The sequence below is a fragment of the Centroberyx gerrardi genome, chromosome 6, assembly GCF_048128805.1.
Source record: "Centroberyx gerrardi isolate f3 chromosome 6, fCenGer3.hap1.cur.20231027, whole genome shotgun sequence".
Lineage (NCBI taxonomy): Eukaryota > Metazoa > Chordata > Actinopteri > Beryciformes > Berycidae > Centroberyx > Centroberyx gerrardi.
The window spans coordinates 10,392,644-10,418,558 of NC_136002.1; the positions used below are offsets into that span (position 1 = coordinate 10,392,644).

Sequence of the window (25,915 nt, forward strand, 5' to 3'; positions counted from 1 at the left end):
ACTGCAGAAGAACAATATACAGCACAGGAATGTACATCAATAAAAATGTCATCATAAAACTATTACACAGCAATGAGACATTGCTTCTCTGCTTGATGAATTATTAACTTAAAAACCTAAACTTGCATAGGTAGGTAAGCAAGAGAAATAAAGAATTACTTTAGAGAACACCACTCAGTGTAAAAGGAGTCCATCTGTTATCCCCATGGTCTAGGACAGTCCAATCAATATTTGTGAATATGAACAACATTCTCCCAAAGTCAGAAAACAGACTCAAATTTGTGACATCATCAGGTAAAAAGTCTATTAGACAAATTTTGATTGGACTGTCCTATAGGAATAAGATAGGACATCTTAAATTAAGTGTTGCTCCCATTTAAGGCTACGAAACATCTACCATTTGGCGGTCCATGTTAGCTAAAACATTATACAGTACAATGAGTGAATACACCTTAGTATTAGGTGGCGCCAATGGGAATCAAACCCCCAACACTGGCAGGGTTAGTGCGGTGTTTTTCCCATTGAGCGATACAGGACCACAGAAGTCTCTCTGACACAACCAGGCGCAGACCGATGCAGAGAATCCCTTTCACATCGCCTGCCACATGCTGAACACACTATGGGCCGGTCTGTTATCTATAATCACCTTATCTGACTTGCAGTCTGGGTGCTACTGTATAGCCCGACATCAAGCAGCACACATGACTGAGCAGATACATGGCAGTCTGAGGGATTTAGACAAGGATCAGGCGCTGCTTGACTGCCAGCGCAGCTATTTTGCTCATTTGATTTTTTTTTTTTTTTGTCTAAATAAATATGTCTGTGGGGTGGATGTAAATCACAAGCACGGGGCTTTGAGTCTACTGGGGAAAACATGCTTCTGTTTGAAGACCTAATCTGTAATTGGAGAGTTGCTTCCAAAGTGAGATATCTACCATTTGGAGAAAAAAAAAAAAAGTCACAACTAATTTTTCACAATGATTGATAGCACAAAATCCTGCTGCTTTTTAGGATAGAAACTTAAGCCTTAAAACTTAATTAACAAAATGATGACAGTTTAACAAACTGTATCCTCTACATTTCAGAGATATGAAATGATTAACTTTAAATTCCTCCACTCTGCTCAGTAGTTAAGACACATATGCTTGGATTCCAGGGAGGGGAGGATTTAAAGCTTGAAGGTTTAGGGAGGAATAGATATGCTGCATAATTAAGCAGTTCCAAGCTTTCTGCCTATTCCGTTCGAACATCCTAAGTGGTTTATGCAAAGAAGAAAAAGATATTACTCAATTTAAATATGTGTGTATCTTTTTTCTGGGCCACTGCTTAAATAAAGTGAAATAGCACACTGGTATTGATCAATGTGCAATACCTTAGAACATGTGAACATGAATATCCTGATATTGTACAGCTTTGTCTGGAAAGCTTTAAGAAAAATATTGCGCAAACCTGTATCCATGTTGTTAGTGTGTTTGTAGTAACTTGCATAATATTGGCGGGGCAAAGATCAGGTGACAATGAGTGTGACTAACAACTCCTAAAACATACAAAATATGGAAGTGTGTCTGGGCATGCAGGCCAAGCCTTCAATATGGAGAGAAGAACAATCATGCAGCTGATGAAGCCCTACTTGTGCGTTCATCGAGGCAAAGCAACAGCCACTTTCCACACTGTCAAGTTATCACTTGTTGACAAATTACAGTGTTCAAGCCTGTATCCATAGCAATGTCTCCTTGTCGTTACAGCAAAGTGGTTTGTGTGGTTTATGTTGCAACTTGTTTACCTCCCAAAAGCTATTCATGCCAATGTTACAGCCACTTACAACCTCAAAGTCAAAAACATCACACACATCACTGCCAGTTCAATTGAGTTGAACATCAAACAGCTCTTTAATTCCAATTATTTGATCTGGGATATTATCATAATTATGCTGCAGCGCCGAGGCAACAGATTTGTCACCTTGAGGTGCGAGGCTCATCCATTTCTCACTCCGTCGTTAATAGGCCCTAACCCTCCTCAAGGCTGTATAAATACAGAAGGAAGGCACAGCAATTAATCCCTCCCTCAGCATGGCGTCTTAACACAAGCTCATCAGCTTAGTATGACACATAGGAGATAATTAAATCTTGAATAAATACCAATGACTTGGTAAATTTGTACACATTGTACAAAATAAAGGATCACCTTCCTATCATTGAGCTGGACATCCCACTGCATAATCAATATCTCCATTGTCTCGAGGCTTTAAAACATCCTTCTTTATCCTGTCACCACCCCTTCATCTATATTGCCCCTTCATGATTGAAGTGGATTTAATAAGTGAAATAAATAACAGATCAAAGCTTTCCGCTGGATTCACATGGTCAGTCTATTTCACAGGGCATTTTAACATTTTGTACAGCGTGTGCATTTGTCACAGTGCAGCAAAGGACCTGCTGAACTTGAGCGGACTAGGAGAGAAGATATGAGGGTGTATGCGAGGCCCCCAAAATGGCTGCTGTCGTCGCCTTTTCTGCTGCCTCATTTCCTCCAATCAAAGGGACAGGGAGGAAAAACAGTCTGCAGGGGAGGAAATGCTTCAGCAGTTTCCCCAGCAGAAAACTGTGTCTTCTGCTAACCAGGGAACTGAGGGAGAGGCCAAGCAGCAGAGGCCAAGCAGCAGAGGCCTGTGGTGACCGATGGCCAGCCCACTGATAAGAAAAATTACCCTAAAGTTAGCTGAGAAAAAAGCAAGAACAAACAAATAAACAAAAAGAAAACAGTACTTAAAATAGGACTGAGTCAGCTACAATTGGTCTGCAAATCCCCCAAAAGAACACAAAAATAGATGTGAACACTCTGGACACATTTAAAGTATAATATAAGATCCCAAACGGGACACAAACCTTGGCACAAAGCCCATTTTATGAAATACAGCATGCAAATGTCTAGCCATAAGTCCTTACTAGAGTATGGAATCTAATTCTCTGCAAACAAGCCTCCACTGACGAAGATATTTTCCTGATCCGTATTTCAGTGACTGATTTGACTCTCTTACTGAGAAGTGCCATAGATACTAAGTCAACAAAGCGCCATGGAGACTGGGTCTAGCCATCCAGCATCAAAGATGCCTGTGAGGGGGTTGAGTTAGTGACACATGGGTGATAAAGCCCATTATAACGAGCAACGGGATAGTCTGCACTGTTAAAGCTGGCTCAGCGCTGACATCTCAGTGCAGCGTGTTCTCACTATAGAGACCCATGGGCCTCATTTAAAATAACTTATTTTAATCAAATGTTGTGCTCATGACCAAAAACAAGTAAAGGCTGCTTTTTTATATTCTTGCTACATATATTGTATGTTTCTGTAATAGAGTTAAAGTGGAAATCTTCATGTTCTTTGTTACTGTTTTTTTATTTTGTCGACATCTTTGAGTCATTGCTGTGATGTTTTTCCACTGCAAAAACTCACTTGGCAATTAAAACAGTGTGTCCAGCACTGTGACGTCTTTTTCCTTAGAGTTTCTGTTTCAGTTTGAGTTTCTGTAGGTGGCGCTCTCTTCTTTCTCTGTTCAGCCATGGTGGATATCTCTGCTCATGATAACTACCTGATAACTACCCAGTTCTTCTTCTATTTATTCCAAGCAAACCACTGTTGCTGCTGCCAGAAACGTAAAACACGTTCGCAATTTTTCCTGGGAAAGACCTACCAGACACCAGGTGCTTAGAACAGCAAATGCAAAAGCTTTCATGAATTCGGTATAGGTTCAGTCACTATTGTGTTGTATCAGCAACAGAGTAGCAAAACAAACATTTGTGTATATGAAAATCTTGTGGATTATGTCAGTGTCAAGTGTTACATTGCAATTGCCCCCTCTACAAATTTCTGACTCAAAAGATTTAATTAGCAGGAGATTTCCTAATGGTCAACTCTGACAGAGTACAGACGGTGGGAGCGGATTATCCGCTGTGTATCGAGGTAAGGGTGGATCATACAGATACTGCATAGACACATACATGCACACACACATGCATATGCACATACACACATGAGCACTCCCACCTACATAGTCTCACACACACAAATCGCTGACAAAGCTTTTCATCCTGCTTGTTTTAATTCCTCTCGCCATGAGTCAAAACCTGGAGAGTTCTTGGAAAACCAGAAATCTGGAGACATGCTCCAACTGGCCAGGCTTAGACTGCACAGCCGTTTTGTTTGTGTGTGTGTGTGTGTGTACAAAATACTATGAACACCTGTTCCTTACACTAGACTGCCCAGGTGAATCAAAGTGAAAACTGTGGTCGCTTAAATTCACTGATGGAGAGGCATAGATCAGGGAAAAGAGGCAACCTAAACATGGAATTTTAAGCTAACTGAAACATTTTTGTGCAAAAAGAGTGTACAACTAAACATTAGGTTAATACTGAACTCTGTTCTGGGCTTTTCACAGTTGGAAAAAAACTGGATTTGAACATTTGCATGGCCATCTACACAATATGTTGGGTGAGTTTCATGAGCTTTGAGCTTTTGAAACCTGTTAACATTGCCATTATGTGATATCAAATATATGTGGGCGTTTATGAAAACAAACTTTCTTTCTTCATCCATGAAAATCTTACCTTTGGCTGATAAATGTGTTTTGTCCAACAGTAGCAATTAGCGTGGGGGAGTACTGAGTGAAAACATTTATTTCTAAAATTTCTTTTAATAGTCATATCCACCCACTGCAGATAAAAATGTTTGGTTCTATTGCAAAACATGCATTATATCCCATTGGGAAAATAAAGTATTCTTTATAGCTGATGAGCCTCATGAGTCTGATTTCTTCACCCCTTCACCTATATCATCATTTAATATCATCTTGAAGTTGCTGTTGACCTTTGTCTCCTTACTGCTAACTACATGAAATTCCTATCAGGAATTTGAGCTGTGGATGTGAGTGTCGGCTAAATGCCTGAAAAGACAAAATTTAAAAAACGAGTAGATATAATATGAGTAGAGTCAACTGCATGATAAAGAGCAGACAGGGAAATAACAAGTACGGTCAGGTGTCACCTTCCAAATCAGTTGAAGTTATGACACATCTCAGAGGCAATCATGAAGCGAACGCTATATATGAAAACTGATAGGTAATGGGCTTGAGACCACCATGTCAATTACCTTATCCACATCCAAATGACATCTGAGGCACTGAGAACAACAGTTTGATTTGGCTCTATCTAGCTGCATGATGAAAATAATAATGAACCCAACATGCCATGTCATTCATATTCCATCTTCATGTGCCAAGAGTCTTGAGAAACACCTCCTCCCTCAATAACCATGGAGCCGCAGATGAGCGGAGCCCTTAACCCCTAATGCGCCAGTGGAGCTGCAAGCAAACCGTAGCTAGTTTTACTTGGCAGCTCCCAGGTAAGAATATGAATAATTGTATGAATAAGATGCATCACATTTCAGAAAAAGACTATGCATGCTCAGCTAAACACCTCAGCTGCTAAATGAAGGTAAAAACAAACATCGGTGCTGAGGCAAGGCAAAAAGGAAAAGCAGCAGGCTGGGAATTACAAGACTGTATTACAACACATTTCATTTGGCAAATCATAACTCACGGAAATCTTAATTTATCAGATTTCTTACTTTCAGTGAACTTCTAAATCAGTGACTAAGCTGCTTTGACAGTGTCAAGGTATTGCATGTAATTTACAAATGTAACATACCGGTAATATATATATGTAAAGCTAGTACAATTACTGCTGTGTATTATATGCTAATACATGTACAAGGCATCTGCATAATTATACAACAAAAACAAAATGTTTGGCATGTTTCCAAAGGCAAAATCATGCAGCCTTGAACACAATCATAATGAACCAACAGTAGCATTCGACAAAGAAAAACTCTTCAATATCATTACTGAGCAACACCCCAACATAAATCAGTCAGATGAGTCAGTGTGGTGGGTGTGTGCAGGCAGGGAGTAAACCGCCCATCGGAGCACACACACTCCAGCCGGCAGTCTTGTGCATATAGGCCACAGCTCTTGTTCATCCTGAGTATAAGTCCCAGCAGCAACACAAAGCACTCTCAAGTTGCCCAGTCAGCTGGACCAGCCAGTGTCACAGCAATCACTCTAGTACAAGAAACAAAGGTGATTCGATACACTGATGAAACGTTACCTTCCCTGAGCCGTTCACACATGGGTCTAAAGAGTGGGAGTGGCACAGAGAGGGAAAAACACACTCATCCTCTCATCCTCTGCTGGAAGACTTCTATCCAAACCATGTATTTTTTGACTGTTTGTGATCCAAATTTAAATTTCTAGTAAAAACAAAGGAGAGAAGTGCTCATTGGGGCTGGTATATACCTTTGTTTGCCTTCTACAATGTTAGTCCTGTGGGCCTCTGCCTAATTGGCAGCCTCTGCTGTCTGTCAGTGTGTTAAATTCTGGAATTGTTTATGTAACATCAGCAATATTTTTGCAAGAATTTTGACTGAGAGCAAAGTATTCTTAATGAGAATACATTTCACAAATTCACTGCTGCCCCAAGCCATAAAATACAGAATCGTACGTGGGAGTTGCTGCATGCATTATGATACGCCGGTTCGGATTAAAGCACCCACTGTGCCCGGGCATCCGGTGCTAGTGTTAATTGGGCACTTCCTAGCCTTGGGGAACAAATGACTGAACCATGGAAGGATCAATGACGTATATTGATTCTACCTTGTTAGGGCCATCCAGGGTAACGGTGCATCTACAAACGCTCATTAGCAGGCTACTTCCTCTGAATATCAAACGATGGTGGGAGGCTTACTGATGAGGGTCAAAGGATCGTACGTAGGCTAAAAGCAAGTTAGTAAACACTGATGATGCAGCATCAAGCGCATCCTGGCTGTCCTGACAACGGAAAATTAGCGCTGATGGGGGAAAGGTTGAAGCCAGGAAAATGATTCTCAAGGACTAGTATACTCCTCATTTGCAAAAATTATGTTGATCACTCTGATGGGAAAAGATACATTTCAACAAATCCAAATCACAAACACACAAAAAAGTGAAGATATCGGGATCACTTTTAGAATACTTGGAAGAGAATGACTGAACTGATTTTCACCTGGATTGTACCAACCACCCACTGTTTGTACAGGCATTTCTGGATTGTAGTTGACAAATGACTGAACTAGATCTAACTCCACTACCTCACTATACCATTAGGCTCTTACATGTATAACATTGGTCTGGCAGTCCTTCTTTTCCCTTCCCCTCCCAGGTGTTGCATGTTGTTGTAGGCCCCATGTCTTTTCTTGTTAAGACCTTATAAAAACCCAGAAATGTGCATTCTGGTTGAAAATAACTGTCCCCATACAAACAGGGTGCACTGATGTTTTGACTCATCCAGTTTAGTTTGAGAAGATCCTGCCTGCGACGATGAGGGATCATAGTCTAGTAAACCCACAGACAGTCAAAACTAAGCCAAAACTGAACACTTTCCCATGGTTGAGTTGCCATTTTGTCCCCTCTTGGGGAGTGTTCCTTTTTTTGTTCTTTTTTAGTATGATACGACATATTGATGTTGCAAAACAGACATTTTTGCAATTTTAATCATTTAACATTTCTGCTTTTTCAACTTATTTTCCCCTTATTTATTTTTTTTTTAAAGATTTATTTTAGGCATTTTATGCTTTATTTGACAGAGATAGTGTGAGAGAGAGATAGGAAGGTATGGGAGAGAAAGAGGGGAGGACATGCAGCAAATGACCGCGGGCTAGATTCGAACCCGAGTTGCAGCGGGAAGGACTGAGCCTTATATGGTACGCGCTCTACTCTGTGAGCCACCAGGGTGCCCCATTTTCCCCTTATTTTTTGACAGCTAACGGGGAGCTCCAGTTTTTGTGTCTAGATGGTTTCCAGAGTGCACCGGGGCATCGGAAAAGCACTTACCTGTCAGATGAGCTTGAAGATGCGTGCTGTGGGTTCAACTAAAGAGCTTAACCTTTGCTATCGTTACACCCTTTGAATGTCAAAGACTTGTGGAGTTTCATGGGTATGTACAGGGGGGTTTCTAAAGCTGTGAAAACAAGTACTGTATATAAGTACTCAGTAATAATTCAGCAAACATAATGTATGGAAACACTTAGGCCAATTTTCTGCTGACACATAATGGATTGTAATGTAATATGTACATTGTAGTATCATGGGAGAACCTACATCATTTTCAGCAAAGAAAACTTTGTCAGTACTGACTGGAATAGATTAGGTTTGTACACTATGTGCTCACATAGTAGTTGCAAGTACATTATGAATTAGGAGGTTTTTCATTAGCAACTAAGACAGTAATATTGTATATTTACTTTTCCATAAGTTAATACACTGGATTAATGGCATTGTGAAGTAAAGTGTTTAGGGCTGGGTATTGTTTGAATATTTCCAACCGTATTATAAATATTAAAACTATTTAATAGCTTAATTTTTCAATATTTATAACTATGTCAACATTACTCCACATTTAGAACAATTTTTATTGCCGTTTTTCTCTTGCACTCAAACACGGTGCGGCTCTCTTGCCTCAAGTTAACATCGTGCTTCATTAGGTTCGAGGTGTTGCCGCTGTGGCAGCTATTTTCTTGTCACAAATATTGCACCACGCGCTGTCAGTCACCATCAATTTATTCAAATGTAGCAGAGCTTGGACCGTTTCCATGACATTGTGTATGTGCTTTGAGCAAACCAAGAGACGAAGGTGTGGTGACGCCTGCACAAGTTTGTTTTCTTGTCTGTGGCAACTAGTTATCTAGCGAGCCAATCAGCAGTCATTTCAGGTTTTAGCACAGGTATGGTGATTGGATGAAAGATTAACCATTAAAAAAAACAAAACAAACATATTTCGGTAGTATCGATGCGATCGTCAGTATCCGCCCTGAAAGTGTTACCTAATTATACATAGTTTTACCTACAACTGCTTTTGTTTTGTGCTTTCACTGAGGAGCCCATCAAAGACAGTTATGTCTCATGCAATGAGACAGTTATTCCTAGTTCTGACTGGATGAGTGATGCTGTGAAATAATGTATAGACTTAACCTCAGAGCTAATGATCAGTAGTACCAAATCAATTGCAGCGGCTTACATCGATGGATTTGTATAAAAAGCTAAAATATGTGAATTAAAATGGGACAAGAGTGATAAATTATTAAAAAAGTGATGACTAGTTAACTTCTGCTAGTAGACTAAAGGTGATGTGAAGAAGTCAAGAATATTCCTTGATATAAATCAATCAACAGAATGAATGGAGTTCTTATGTAAGCATGAACGACCAGAGGTACAACGAATGTTCAAGTTACTCCGGCTCCGTTATCTACAAGCTTAGGACACGGAGATGAAATAAGAATTCAACACATACTTGTTGAGAGGCGCTGCTGCCGGAACATTTTGGCCTGACAAACGAGGGAGGGAGGGGTATTGTAAACCTCATCGTGATTCACATTCATTGATTACTGATTCTGAAACTGACAGCAACCATTATGTGAACTTAAAGACACAATACCAGTATATCTATTCATAGGATATGAATTAGGAAAGCTTTAGAAAAAGGCAACTATTGAGTTTCTTTCACCCATAAAGTTCTTTATGGGTGAAAAATAAACTCAATAGTCATTGAATTAAGTTTTTGTACATTGGCCGACACCAGTCTTGTTATGAAACACCTCTTGAATCAGTTGACCATGAGATCAGCAAGTAAGTCTAAAAGCCAAAACCAAGAATGAAGTCTGCTGATACTTCATGCTTTGCAACTGTACTCATTCAACTCCAAACTCCCAATTTGCCAGTTCCTGTTCACTAAACAGCAGCTATTGCAGAAACTGGTGAAACACTTGGAGGATGGACTGCCCACTCTCATTTGATAGAAAAGAGTAGACATTATGAACACTTTACCAATGAAAGTGTAATGCTGTTCAGAGGAGTGCAGTATTTCCATCACACGCACAAAAGAGCCTCATCAAGAACGGCATCCACACCTGGCAACAGCATTTCTAAAGTTACAGTGAACATGAGGGAAAAAAATAAGCACTTCCAGACAATCTGAAGCTGTGCTCATCAGACTGACAGCTCATCAAACTGAGAAATATGGGTCAGAGATAATCCAAGAAAAAAAAAAAAACTAATCTAATCGCAGTCCATTAATAACTTCAAATTACAACCTTGACAACAGTACGTGGGGGTGCCATGTAGTGCCATTCATTTCACATTATTGGAATGAAACAAAATGAAATAAATGACCAGGAGGAAAAGGAGGAGGAGGAAATCCACCCACTCATTTCGATGATGATGGAACAACACTCTGCCAGGAGGGGTGAAAGTGGGTCAAGTGTTGTGTGGAGATATCCCTCTCATTTTTCATCTGGAGATGAAAATAATCTCTAAAGTAGTGAGGTAGGGCGCTGCCTCCTTCACAGGCCGAGGAAAGGCTTGGTCTCTATACCGAATGAGGTTGATTTGATACTGAAAGGTGCCGGTTTGGCACAGAAAGACGTTGGTTCGATGCTGCAGGGCCAGCGCCTGAGAAAGCAATCTGGACACACAGTGAACAATAAAAGCCACATTAGGAGCCCTGGGTGACCGATGGAGGTTCGGTGGTTATTGATTTAGGTATTTAGGTAAATGCAGTGTTTTTCCCCTGAGAAAAAGAGAGAAGTGTCATCTGCTGTGGCATGAAACTGGGCATCTGAAAAGTTTTAGCAATGTCTGCTGTGTTTCATGGCCCTCTTTTCAATGGGGATGATTGCTGAAGAGCTTGGATGATTGCCTACGTATTTTCAGAAGAATTATATATAAAAAAAGCTGTAGCTGTAACTTGGAGCCATCTCGGGCATGTTTAACATGAGTGTAATTAAAATGTCTCACCTGATGATTCTCCACAAGTTTAGTCTCTATTTGATCGGTGCCTATTTAAAGCAGGCGGAAATCAAGAGAGGATGGAAAACAACCTGCTAGAATATGGATTGCTTCAATGAGCCAGAGCGTCTGGGTGAAAGGGAACATCCTCTCATTGTGCAAACTAGAGGCACATGCACACATCCAGACACAGCGCTGTCTCGAGTGTGCATCAGCAAAATACTACTAAAACTTGCATATTGGTAGCTGCCTTTTCACCATTTATTACGATGATAATATTTTGAAGCACAAGCAATCTTTGAAATTAAACACAAAGCACACTTCCTCATATGTATAGGCATTTTCAGTTGCAATCATTCCAGTTGTACCCCATGTTTTAATTTGTCACAACATGTGGTGATTAGGCAGCTGATGGTGTGTGGGTTTTAATAATCATCACCTTCCCGAGCGGACGTATGTATGTTTGCATCACGCCTTCACATCATTCACATCAGCCTCAGTGCCGCCTGTGATTCCAGATGCCTGGAGAGATAGTGAAGGGATGCCAGCGGGATGGGAGCTTCACCCACAGGGAAGAGTGCCTGGCTACAGAGAAGCCAGTGGGGTGGACGTTTAAGGGAGCGCTTGAGCTGAATTACAGTTGCCATGATGCCCACACAACCTTTCCAACTGTCTAGAAGCCACAAATTACAGTAAAGTGCTTTGGTGTCACTTGGCAGAAAGTTGTTCTCATCACAGCAACTTCTACCATTTAATTAAACTTCTCAACAGTAAAAGCAGCAGTACTATTACCTAATTGGAGTTGAATGGAGACACTGTGAGTTACCCAGTACATTGGCTACTACTGTATTCTCTGTTTTTAGCCTGAACTTTTGAGTATATCACTATTGTTACAGTGACACCTTGAGTTATAGTCTTCTTTAATTCTGCAGCTACAGTGAGACAGTTGCCTTCAGGCCCGTCGAGGTCCAGCACTGTACAAAAGATACAATTCAGCGACATTTCGCGAACAAGTAAGGAAGAAACTTAAATTATAAAACCAAGTGTCAGTATTATAATCAGTGTAAAGTTTAATTTTTCCTTTTCCTCAGCGCACTACTCAATTCAAACACCTTTGTTTCCGTCTTCTAGGTCCAGCATTAAATTACATTTTATATTTTTGACATTCAGCTGATTATCCAGAATAACTTTAGGAGGATTAGGAGAATAAGTTTAAATTGTTAGCTCACCAACACTGCAAGCAACCAAAAGTAAGGAGTGCAAGTGTGAAAACCGCAGTGCCCTCACAACAGATCTAACAAGTATTTTGTGCTTCGAGAATGATACTTTATGACAGAGATGCGCTAGGGAGAGAAATAAGAGCCAGGAAGAAAGAGCAGAAAAGTTTTTTTTTCTGAAGAAGAAGATGGGAGAATGAGGAAGGGGAGAGGGAGATGTGCGCTGTGCCTCCTCTGTCAAACCAAGTGTAGTGTGTCTCATGTGCTGCTGGTGGGAGGCCTGGTCAGAAGCAGGGAAATGTACCAAGTGTACAAAATATTAGGACGACCCTCCTAATATTGACCAGCATCCGATTTTGTAAACTCCATGTCTCAAATGTCTCAAGGATTTAAAGTCTTTAACCCGTCTCCTTCTCTTCATCTTATGCTATGGTCACACAGCAGGCAAATCCAATTTGTTTTTCAAATATGATCTTTAAAGCTGACTGTCCACAATGCAAGTGCCCAGATCGGATTTGTGTGTTCAGACAGTATGATTATTTGCTGTCATTATGACATTGACATCGGTTATTATGACATTAACAATGCTTATTACAACTGTTTTTATGATGGAATTTTCTTGTTGCAGCACAGAAGACATTTGTGGGAGGAGGCAGGAAACTTAATTTGTCCAGGCACCAGTTTTTTCCATGTTTGTTGCTCTCCACTCTTCTTGTCACAACATGTGACATCAAATACATGTCGAGTGGGGAGTGACGGGAAAAAAATGACGGGTTGAATTTTAAACCAGCTGCGAATGTGGTTTAAATCTGATCGGATTCCATGAATTTGCTTGCTGTTCAGACTTAAAGTAGTTTTTGCTCATTTATTACATTTTCCATCCCTTTATTGCTAATTGTGACAGTATTTACATGCATACGCCACGATTAAAGATATTTTTAAATCAGTTTTGCCATACCTCAGCTCATTCACTCCCATTCAATTCCAAACAGCATAGAAAACATCTCCAGAGAATAATTCAGTCAGTAAAGGTAATCCATCAATGTGAATGAGAGGCCATCAATCGCGTTTTGCATAGTTGCATCAGAATGCTACTATCAGGCTATACACTACACAAGTTTTGCTCACCGTTTCATATTAATGCGTGTATTCGTGAACACTGCGAAAGCAGAGACGAGACATGAGGGGACGTCTTACTTTCGCTTTCTGCTTCCGGTTTCCGCATTTTCCTCTCCAAATTAAAACTTTCTACCAATAGCTAACATTTTCTGTGCCTTCTGTCAATCACAACGCATTCAAGCCAACAGAAAAACCAAATCAAGACACCAGCTACAGTCCGTAAAATGAAAAGGAAAATAAAGCTTGATTTTACACAATTATAGCTTATAATAGGTGCCCCCTCTTTATTGGGAGTAACTTGTAATATTTAGACACCATTTGTTTAAAAATATTTACTTAATCTTAAACATGATCACAACATGATTAAAGCACTGGAAAATGCTCTACAGTGTTGTAAAGCAGTATGGGAATGCAGGAAATTAGCAAAATCTCCAATCACGCTGGAATTATCCTTTAAGAAAAAATATCTGACTTGCATCGGATATGTGAGAAAAATTGGGTTTGAGCCGTCTGCTTGAACACAGCTGAAATCTCCCTGACTGATTTAACAGGTGAAATCAATAAGGGATAATAGCTTTTACATTGATTCACCTGGTCAGTGTATTTCATGGAATGAGCAGGTGCTCCTTATTTTGTACACTCAGCGTAATCTAGGCAGCAGTCTTTCTCTTTGCCTGCATGTTTCTCTGTGCTGTAACCAACAGCAGGTGTACAGCCTCCGGATCCTCTATCCAAGCCTTATATGAAGACGTTTCTTTTGCTTTTTTTGCAGACCGAGGCACCTTTAGCAGCATTACAGTCTCATCCGTTTCATCTGGATGTGATGTTCCTTCTTGCTGGTTTTTAAAGCCATTTTAATGGGGGAGAATCAACTTCCACACCGAGCAAACCTGGCATGATAGGAGCTTGCATTAATAGCCCATTCTGGCTATTCAAGCATATAATTGTCTATTCAATGAACTGTTCATAAAATGGTCTACCAATTTGGGAATGAAACAGAAAATGCAGGAGGACTTTATTTTGGGGTATTCAGGGCAGACATTAGTCCACTGATGACTCCTGATAAATGGTCCATTTTATAAATCTATTAAAAAAAATGACTGTATGACTGAAAGTGTGTAAAGGCAGCAGATTTGCAGTTCATTACAAACCAGTCTTGTTAGAGTTCTCCCGCAGTCTCTGAACGCTTTCAACAAAGGTGTTAGTCAGCTTCCATTTAATTCTGATGTTTCCCACACAGTGTGAACCTAAAGTATTTTATCCAACAAATGCCGCAGATCTCACTACTTTCACAACCGCCCCATCATTTCCCCATGATCAGGTTCTTTCCGTGGGGAGCAAATGTCAGAGTCGATGCGGCAGTATATCACTGAAACTTAGCCTACTTCAAGCTTTAATTACCTTCAGCAAATATTTATTGTGTAGACCGCCTCAAGAAACGCTGCTCTAGGGTGTCTTCTTCCCGTCTTTCCTCTGACTCTCCACAGCGCGCTGTCAGGCAAAGCAGAAAAGCCCTATAAATATTTTTTCAAACTGCTTTGACCAGTGCCAGACTGCGCACCTTTATTTTCCTTTGATTCAACCTATGGGGGTGTTTCCTAGATCCTCTTTGCTTTGACACAATGTTCCCCACCGTCTCCTGCAAGGCTCCAAGGAATGGAAAACAATGGCTGAGGCGGTTGTGTCTGGACCCCTCCCGGTCCGCCTGCCTGCCTTGTGAGGTTGGGAGAAAGTAATTCTGGGGTTGGCTCCTAATCATAGGTGCTGCTGATACTGTGGCCTGGAAAGCAAACAGCTGACAAAGGCATCCGTGGCATGCAGAGACACGGTGCGAGCCATTGTTGTACTGTGCGGGCGAACAGACCTCACCGATGCCTTAGTTCACTCCGGTCGCTTCAGTCTGATTGTTTTTCATGGCCAGGAGGAAAGCAAAAAGCGGAACGACTAGTAGGTTGTATCAAGGTGCCATCTGTATGTCTGGTCGAGGCTCTTCACCACCATCTGTGTGTGTTGACATCACACCGAGTTCTGTCCTCTACTGCAAGTGGCTGCTGCCTGAGCCCGGCTGGACGGGAGGCAGGGCCAGACAAGCAGGTGCCGTCACGGTGAACTCGGCTTTCTCCGCTCCACAAGCTTTCTGCTCCTCTGAATCTTTGTCTTTTCTATTACTTCATATTGCCACATAAAATGCAGGGAAACAGTAATCTCCCATTAGAAATGAAAGGGTGTTATATGTCTGAAATACACTGAAATCATGAAATAAGCTGAAAAACTGCCTCCTTCCTCAAGCAGAGAGGACTAGACAATAACATCAAATGTTTCTCACCTAAAGTGCGATGCAGAGACACCTGGGGCACTGAAGACATTAAAAACCATAGAAAGGATTGTTCTCATTTTACAATAATGAACATTTTTCATCTACAAAAGGGAATGTTTGGAATCTGTGGCTGTGGACCCCACATGGTGGGAACATAACCAAGAATGAAACAAAAACAAGCAGACTTGTTATCCAGTCAAGGAGGTATTGTTACCTTTTTCAGAGGGGAACCACAGCTCTGACATAATAACTCTGCACCTCCCACTTTGGGTGCTTGGCTTTGAAGAGAGCTCAAGTTCAAAACCAACAAAAGACAACATGCCAATGGCTCTAAGGTTCCTGCGAGGGTTAATTAATGACAACTAGCATTGGAAATCTTTCCTGCTCAAATAAGGCGAGGCAGGTCCGCTAACTTTTGAAAAGAACTTCTCTTCCTTTTCCCCCTGGCTCTCATTTATTTACCTCACACTTCTCTATCATCCATGATCGTTCACTGACCTCATTGCTTCAGGACAGGTAATAATAACAAGTCATTTTTTACAAGTCAGTCTTCCACTCCCACATAGATAATTCTTCACCCTGCCACAGCTTCGCATGTACCTTAAAGCGGATCTTATCACAGGTACAAGTAGATACAGTACATCTTACAGATGTGTGCAATTGTGTTTCCATAATGACAACAAATATCTGGCACACTATTTTGAGAATGAGCATTCCTCTGTCAGTTTACCCCCTTAGGAGCAGTTATATAAAGCTTGATATACTCAGCTAAAATGATATTTTGAGCCGCATGGCAGAGCAAAGCAGAACGCCTGGGACACAAAATCAATAATAGTCTCAAACGGCCAGCAGGATCAGCTACAATCTATACAACGTAACTCTGGACGACATGTCTTATCAGCTGCATAACTAAACTCTGACCAGTGATATGACTTGGTTATTATATTGAATTGATATGGTTGATTGCGGCAATCCTTAACTATGCATGCAACTATGAGTCAAGGGTGGATAAAGAACAAATGGTTTAAGAGCTCTTAAACAGAACCCATATTCAGGGGAGTGTATGTGTGTGTGTGTGTGTGTGTGTGTGTGTGTGTGCGTGTGTGTGTGTGTGTGTGTGTGTGTGTGTGTGTGTGTGTGTGTAAAAGAGTGGGTAACCAGTAAGAGGATTACTGTTGTGGACACAGGTGCATTCCACTGAATTCCTCCCTGTTTTGACCCATCATATCTCCTATCTACCTTTAATTCTCCAAAAGTAAGATTTTGAAATCAAGGGTTATGTTTTAAATGCTTTCCAACTAAACTCAAGCTATTCTAATGCATTACATTAAATTCTCTGAATGTCAGACCATAGGCATTTCTCTCTATAATTCAACAAATGTATAGTAGTGTGTATGCTTGCTATTTTTTCCCCCAGCTAACCTGAAAATGTCCACCTCTATATAATTTGCAAAAAGTCCCTCGGCTGAAATCTGAGCGGTGTGAATGTCAAAGTAACATTTATTTTCTCACGTGCCACACAATATGACTCAATGTCATGACCTGAATGTGTTCTCACAGTGCCGGCTGCCCTCAGGAGCCCCAGTAACCAAGCAGGAGCACAAACAAGTCAAAAAAGCAGTTTAAAAAGACTCGATTTAAAGAATCTATTTCCAGATGTTGTACCCAAGTGACAACAAAGTAGTCAGAGACTGGGAGGTGTGAAAGGGGCAGCAAGAGAGACCTAATGGTTAGAGAGACTTACACCAAATGTGTCCTCTCAGTGGTTTAAGTTTCCTTGAGCAAGACACTGAACTCCTACCTCATTTTAATTCCCTCTGGATAAGTGCTAAATGAATTAAATCTAGCCTAAATGCTGTGGTCTTATAATGCAATAATCCAATGTTTGTGGTTGCATGCAATTTCTGACTTGATAGGTTCGTGAAATGTTAAAGTCACCAGGGACATCTACAACAGGCTTAGTCCAAACCGCAATCCTCACCCTCAACCAAAAGAAAATCTAGTGGTGTTATGAATTACGCAAATCCAAGTGACATGAGTGATGCACATGAGCAAGCACAAATGCATGTACATGTGGAGGAGTCTGCATTCAGCCTCTGTAGCTTAACTTGTATCGGGGCGAAGGCGATATGTAGCTTCACGGGCATTGCTTTTGATGTGACATGGGTTGTAGTTATACACGACATAAACAAAATCAGGTGTATTCATGAATTATCCCAATTTCCTCCAAAAGGGAAACCCTACATATAGGATACAACATCATGGGCGTGTCCATTGTCTTGCTAGAAGAATTTCCACTAGTATTTCTGAGCGCACATGACACCAGAGAGCCATGGGACAAGTACTGAGCCTAAAGCCTTTAATGGGTAAAAACAAATGATTTTCTAATAGCTCTGACAGGCGTAAAACTGCGGCAAACACCGGCAATGCCCAATGACTCAACCTCTGTCAATGAAACCATGGAAACTTCCTTTACAAAAAAGAAAAATCCTATAATACATTTTAGTACTATACTATATCACAGCATACCTATAGGAACATTATAGGAATGTCATTGATACCATAGGGGATAAAACAAAAAATAATATAACATACGATAAACTCAATAGTAACCTCACACACACACTATAAGAATATTGTAGTCATTTTTGTTTATGTAGAAAAATGTCCTAAAAGAAGAAATAACTTTCTCTGAATTGTATCATAAAACTCACATAGCAACGTGAAATAACATGCTAGCCAAACCAAAACACTCACCTGTCTGAAGGCTACTGCCACTTTTGTTTCTGTCAGAGTTAGCTTAAGTTCCCCAGTAAAGTTGAGGCTTTTTTTCTTTCTCAACAGCCCACCCAGGCAAACTGTCCCCCCAGTGACAAATGGGGACAGTCCGTGTCAAAGGTAGGAAGGTGGGTGGCCGGCAAATGTTGACAGAGATAGCCGAAGTTAACACCGAAAACAAAAGAGAAAAAGGCGTCCTGTGCTCCGCGGGAAGCAGCGGGGTGAGTAAAGGACGGGACCGATGCGAAGTGAGCGGTGTAAAGTCCTGAAGGGCTGCGGCTTTGGTCTAATAGTCCCGTCTCATGTTTTCAGTAAGTACTCCGGGGTTTGTGTCCTCTCTCTCTCTCTCTCTCTCTTTCTCTCTCTCTCTTTCGGTAAAGCGTGCCTTGTCTCCGTGAGCTGCGGCGGACACTGGGCTAGTAATTCAATGGACTGACTAGTGGGAGGAGTTGAGTCTTTATCTGCTGCCCTCTCGTACAGTGAGAGAGCGTCACCAGCTGACTTTACTCCTGTGATGCGTTCAGGTAATGTCGGAAGGAGCGGAAAGACCGGGATGAGATTTCGTTAAAGCACACTGTTTTCAGTGTAGCTGCAGCGAGGCGAAAGAGTGGGTTCTAGTGCGAGACGGAACTGGGGCGCGTGACTGTGACTTTCTGTGTGGGTTCTGAGGTCGCGTAAAAAAAAAAAAAGAATATAATCAACAGTACAGTCAGTGATTCTTTTAACTGTGTTTTCCACTTGGATTTGATGGTCTACAAAATGCAAGAACGTATTTTAAATCAATAATAGGCCTATTAATGGTGATGATGTTGAAATAGTAGACAACTGGAGTGAAAAAATCCATATCTTCTGCAGCTGTTGATTGAATGTGAGCTATTTCATTGTGATAAGTGGCTGTCTAACTTGACGCAATGGCACATGTAGCCAACTTTACGCACAGCCATGGGCGTCAGTTGGGTAGCCTATAGCAAGGTGATGCATTTACCATACCTCAAACCTAAATGAGTCTAAACTTGATCTCGTAGTTTTCATCTATTTTAGGCTAAATTAAGTGTCATGAATCGACGCCTTGCGCATAGCGCGCAGTAAGGCTCAATCCTACCCAAACAGCAAATGTAAAGACATGTTGGCCTGAATCAGCTATATAGATTACTGGTCACTTCATGTGTGTGCATGGTTTGTATGTGCGTATAGACACTTCTTGTGCGCAAATCTCAAAGCAATGGATTGAAAACGGTTGAAATTAAGTAGCCTACAGAATTAATGCTATTCTCTACAGTAGGCTATATAGAAGCCATTCAACCACCTTTTCAGCTCAGAAAACGTGATTTAGTGTTGATTCCCTCCTTAACTCGGAACGCCCACATCCAAAATAATTTGTATTTGTGAATTTAAAATGGTGATTAGTGTGAATATCGTAATGTGAATATAACTGATATTTTGATTTGTATTAGCCTACCCTGGACTGCTGACATCGGTGGATTCCCTGCTATGACTTGAACGCAGCATTATCCACATACAATTCATGGCCAGAGAGCTTCATTTTAAATATTGTTTTGTTATTTATTTATTTGTTTTGTTTTTCAAACCGGCAGATTTAATCACACTCATTTTAGATATTTGTCTTGGGATCCCATTTTGACCCAAAGGCTGGGGAAGCCTTTGGGCCTGAATGGTTGAATGGTTGAATGGTCCACATCCCATTGTTGCTTTCACTCAACCGCACCCATAAAAGTGCATTAGGATTACATAATCACATATTGTAGATATTGAATAATGAATGGACAGTATAAATCAAGGGCAACATGTTTAGTTCACTGTTTATTGTGTCTCTTGCAGTGTGAGGTCCCATTGTCCTTGACAGAAAATGTTCCAGTATTAAGCATTATATTATATTATATTATATCATATTATATTATATTATATTATATTATATTATATTATATTATATTATATTATATACACTATTGTACATACTGTATGGGCCTACACTTATCAACACTTTCAGAGTTAACTTCACGATTTTTATGTCATTATGTAAGTAGGTTTTCAACATGTCTCTGCACCAAGGCTACACAGACAAATTCCTCTATATATTTATTGTACTTGTGAATACTGTGTGGCAGCTTGTCGGGAGGTCTCAGGTGTGTGAAATCACACACCAACAGATTCAGCAAATGCAGAGTTGTGAAAAAGTACAGATTCACAGAATCATCAGTGCTGTTTGTTTTCAGTGTTTCAGTTTTCAACCTTTTTCAGATCGGTTCTATTGAACTAGTTAGCTTCAACAGCTTCAAGCACATTCTGGTGTCAAGTGGAGAAAGGGATAACTGTTGATCACCAACAGATTGATCACCAAGGAAACGGGCACTGCTGTGATGCTGCCAATAAATTTGCATCATTCTGATGGAAATGAATAGTTTGACAGGTGTGTGTGTGTGTGTGTGTGTGTGTGTGTGTGTGTGTGTGTGTGTGTGTGTGTGTGTTCTTAAATCAGGCCAGCACTGGGGTCTGAGACCAGAGACGCGCAGGACAAGTGATCCAGCTTGAGCCTGTGTTAAAATTGCTTGCATCAGTGTGCAGTAAAAACTGCTCCTAAAAATAACTGAACATCATAATAACATTAGCCTACCCTGGACTGCTGACATCGGTGGATTCCCTGCTATGACTTGAACGCAGCATTATCCACATACAATTCATGGCCAGAGAGCTTCATTTTAAATATCCACCAATTTATTAAAAATGTCCCCAGTCTATTACTACATCATACAGTGGACAGTCCCGGTCATCAGTTCTGAGTGACTGAATCGCGTTCTATTATCGTTGTAAAAGGGTTGTCACGAGGCCGTGCCACATGACACCTAGGCCTAGCTGTTCTAAAATAAATCATGCCTTTATTTGATTTTATGAAACACACAGTGCAATAAAACAACTTAATTGTTAATCATTACATTTTAGCATAGCAATATAGTAGGCCTACCTGAACAGTAGTAAATAAGGTTGCTAAGCGACACATTGTGGTAGCTATGAGCGGTGATTTTTGGTTAACGTGAATAATGAAATTAACTGATATGCACGTCACCTGTGAGATTATAGTTTGCTGTTCAAGAACTATATTGCTTGGGAGAAAGAATAAAATTGAGGCTAACTATTATTAGCATGTATTATCGATTGAAGATCAAATATTGAACACTTTCTTGTTTAATACAATGTTGTGCTATTGACGTTTTATAAAAGAAAACTTGTTACAATGTAAAGCACAGCCTCTTGGTTTATGTCACACCAAATGAACAAATAAATACATTCTCTCTCTCTCTCTCTCTCTCTCTCTCTTTTTTTTTTTTCTCTCTCACACACACACACACACACACACACACACACACACACACACGCATGCTTTCATAGATCATGGTAGCTAAAGGCCTACCTAACAGCAGACAATGAGAGATATTGAACAAAATGCAGTCTTGGTTACTGCAAGGCAGCAATCCTATTAATGAATGGCAGAGATTGAAGCCCACTGTCATTGTACCCAACTGGCGTGTCTGGTGTTTGTTTGGTTATTTCACACACACACACACACACACACACACACACACACACACACACAGCCTTATTTCAATCAAACCAATCTGTGTTTCTCGGTCCCTTATGGAAAGGCAGAAGGGCAGTATAACAGGTACGTTCAGTGAAAAGCAAAGTAAGAAAAAACCCAGATTGGACTGTATCGTACAATACTGTACAGTACTGTACAATACTGTACAGTACTGTACAATTCATGGCCAGAGAGCTTCAGTTTGCTCGCATCAGTACTGTACAGTAGTGAGACCTTCTTCTGAATATCATTCAAGATCATTGCACATTCCTGAATTTCCCCAAGGGGATTAATAAAGTGCTATCTTATCTTATATGGTACATGCTATTCAAATAAGTTTGATTAATCCATCAGACAAAATCACAAGTAATCAACCTTGGAGAGTTTCCAGGGCCAGACTTTGTCACCTTCAACCATATTGACAAGACAACTCATCAAACACAACCGATTTATTGATTTTTGTCACAAGAACACAGTCTGCAGTCATAATCACAAGACAGCTTGTGCAATGTAAGCAGTGACAAACAACCAAATGACCTCATGATTGACCCATTTCAGTATTCATCTGTCCATCGACTTCTCCTGTATGGAATATAAATGGTGTACAGTGCAGTAAGTGAATGAAACAAACAGCAACATGTTTTTTTTTGTTTTGTTATTTATTTATTTGTTTTGTTTTTCAAACCGGCAGATTTAATCACACTCATTTTAGATATTTGTCTTGGGATCCCATTTTGACCCAAAGGCTGGGGAAGCCTTTGGGCCTGAATGGTTGAATGGTTGAATGGTCCACATCCCATTGTTGCTTTCACTCAACCGCACCCATAAAAGTGCATTAGGATTACATAATCACATATTGTAGATATTGAATAATGAATGGACAGTATAAATCAAGGGCAACATGTTTAGTTCACTGTTTATTGTGTCTCTTGCAGTGTGAGGTCCCATTGTCCTTGACAGAAAATGTTCCAGTATTAAGCATTATATTATATTATATTATATCATATTATATTATATTATATTATATTATATTATATTATATTATATTATATTATATACACTATTGTACATACTGTATGGGCCTACACTTATCAACACTTTCAGAGTTAACTTCACGATTTTTATGTCATTATGTAAGTAGGTTTTCAACATGTCTCTGCACCAAGGCTACACAGACAAATTCCTCTATATATTTATTGTACTTGTGAATACTGTGTGGCAGCTTGTCGGGAGGTCTCAGGTGTGTGAAATCACACACCAACAGATTCAGCAAATGCAGAGTTGTGAAAAAGTACAGATTCACAGAATCATCAGTGCTGTTTGTTTTCAGTGTTTCAGTTTTCAACCTTTTTCAGATCGGTTCTATTGAACTAGTTAGCTTCAACAGCTTCAAGCACATTCTGGTGTCAAGTGGAGAAAGGGATAACTGTTGATCACCAACAGATTGATCACCAAGGAAACGGGCACTGCTGTGATGCTGCCAATAAATTTGCATCATTCTGATGGAAATGAATAGTTTGACAGGGTGTGTGTGTGTGTGTGTGTGTGTGTGTGTGTGTGTTCTTAAATCAGGCCAGCACTGGGGTCTGAGACCAGAGAAGCGCAGGACAAGTGATCCAGCTTGAGCCTGTGTTAAAATTGCTTGCATCAGTGTGCAGTAAAAACTGCTCCTAAAAATAACTGAACATCATAATAACACTGAAAGATATTCGAAAGATACTCTCCTTGTCCTCCCACTCGTTTTTGCATTTGTGCTTTTGAATTCTGAGTTAGTGGAAAGAATGAACCACACAGGGAAATAATGGCAAAATGAATAATTGAAATCCAATGAATACTAAACACTGTGCAGGTGACTGGATTCATCCCCATTTTAAACAAACAGGAAGGAGCTGGGTTCCCCACACCGGCCACCTGGGCGCCTAACCTCGCTCTTACCATTTAGCATCACAGTAGGCCAATAAAACAGAGGTGTAGATTTAGTGCACCGCCCTCCCACCCACACACACACCTTAGCGTCGCCTCTCCATGTGCATCTATGGGAGGGGAAGAAAGCAAAGCGTTCCTCTGAGGATGATTTCCTGTGGCATTTCCCTGTTTGATATGCCTCTCCCAGCACCCCCTCCCCCCCTTCTCCCCCCTTCTCCCCCCTCCCCAGGTTGGCATTACTCAGCGGCTCCAGCTGGTGAGCTTTGTTTTGAACTCCGCCCCTCTAAAAATGCCAAACAGCATCCACAGACAGGAAGGGCAGGACGGCTGGCAGGGGTCTCCTCTGCAGGTGGTGGCCCGTGGGTTTGTGGGGTGTGAGCAATGTGTTATGTAATACAGCAGGCTGGGGGGGGGGGGATAGTTTGTGACTGATACTGACTGAAAGGGCACGGAGCAGGATAGGGGCAGAGGGAACAAGGAGAGAAGCAGAAATAATGAGGACGCAAACTTAGCCCGGCAGACTGCACTGTCACCCGCACCAACACAACAGCTTGCTGTGACTACCTAAACAGATCTGCAGGAGCAGCTTGAGCGCAACTCATCGTCCCTCCAGGAGCAAGCTCATGCTGACAGGCTGCCGGGAGTTAACACCGTGGTCCGAGCCGCTCAGTAAGATATGGAAATTACTCCTGTGATGTTAGACAGTTTATTCAATATTTCTGACAACACTCCCACAGCTAGAGAGCAGAGAGGAAAGGCTGCTCTCTCTGATGTCAGTGAGAAACAAAAGCTTCAGCTGCTCCATTGACAACAGACTGGAGACTGAATTTCTGGAGTTCTTGAATGTTTGCTTAAGCTTTTACCTCCAAATTCATTTCATTTTGCTGCAGCGCAAACATGACGCAAAGAAGTGTGCTGCTAACCCCTTAACATGACTCAGGTGATTGTCACTGTGTCTACAAAGTTGGATGTGTCATTTACTGTCAACAGAGCAGCTCCAAGAGTTTTCTCTTTAAAATGTCATTGAGACAGACTCTGCTCTCTTGTAGCTTTATGATGTTTGTTCATGTTTGTCCTCATAAATCAAGACTGAACCGTCCAAGATCACAGGAAAACAAATCTGGATTCTGTTTTAGATCAGTTTTCTCTTTAAAGATGCTCTATAGTGGTGAAAAACTTCAGCCCCAGGCTTTATTTGGTTGCTTTGCACTCCATCTAGTGGTTAAATACCCACAATACAATAAGAGTGCCAGGCAGAATAAGGGTCTGGCAAACACTTAAAAATCACTGTTTCTGATATCTCACATTACAGAGTTTCAATATTCATATTCAAGATCTTAAGGTTGCCCAAAAATCACAGATTTGGTTTATGGGTAGAATAATTTTTATTGCATTTTATAGCTGATGTACATTTGTTGTGTGTTGTTTGTAACTTATGTTTGTCATTGGTGATGCTCCCTTGGTCAGGTCTCTTTTGAAAAAGAGGACGTTTCATCAGTGGGACTACCTGTTTAAATAAGGGTAAGAAAAAAACTCAAAGCCTGCAATAGCATGTCTGTGTTTTAAGATTGGCAGTAAAAAGAAGTCAAAGTAAAGCCATCCTTAAGGTAAAAGAGAGAGTATTAACTTGAATATTAATTTGCCTGAATGTAACCTCAATTAAGACTTTAAATGCTATGAAGAAACTTTGATGGCCTGAGAGAAAAGTTTGACACTTTTCCCACTAGGGGGCATTTTAATTCAGTGTTAAAACAGGACGACCTGACTGGCTCTCAGGCTTGTCATCAAAATGTAGTCCAAATAGAGTCCAAAACTGCCAAAGATTTTTTTTTGTATTATTTTTTTTCATAAGAAATTTAAACATTGAAGGCTTGGATGATAGAGTTCATCAAACAATAGAAAATACCCCTTTGGGACAATCCATGTCTTCAAAATCCATTTTCCTCTTTTACCTGTATCATCACCTTCATCTACACCTCCCCTTCATGATTAAGTTAATTTAATAGGTGAAATCAGTGACAGATAGTAGATTTCACCTAGCCAGTCTATTTCATAGAAAGAGCAGGTGGTCCTAATTCTCTTATATACTTAGTAAA

General features: G+C 40.6%; 1 protein-coding gene across 3 annotated transcripts in view; it reads right to left on the minus strand.

Annotated features, from left to right (window-relative positions):
- The window catches only part of gdpd5b (glycerophosphodiester phosphodiesterase domain containing 5b), a 56,482-nt gene extending 37,798 nt beyond the window's left edge, over nucleotides 1-18,684 (minus strand). For 2 of the 3 annotated variants that reach the window (XR_011785006.2, XM_071909618.2), the window contains exon 1: nucleotides 18,278-18,684. The gene's annotated coding sequence lies outside the window, so the exon portion shown is untranslated. Of the gene's footprint in view, nucleotides 1-14,604; nucleotides 14,816-18,277 lie in introns of those variants that run through there. The other variant, XM_078284132.1, reaches the window with a different exon arrangement.
- Nucleotides 18,685-25,915: the final 7,231 nt, after the last annotated feature.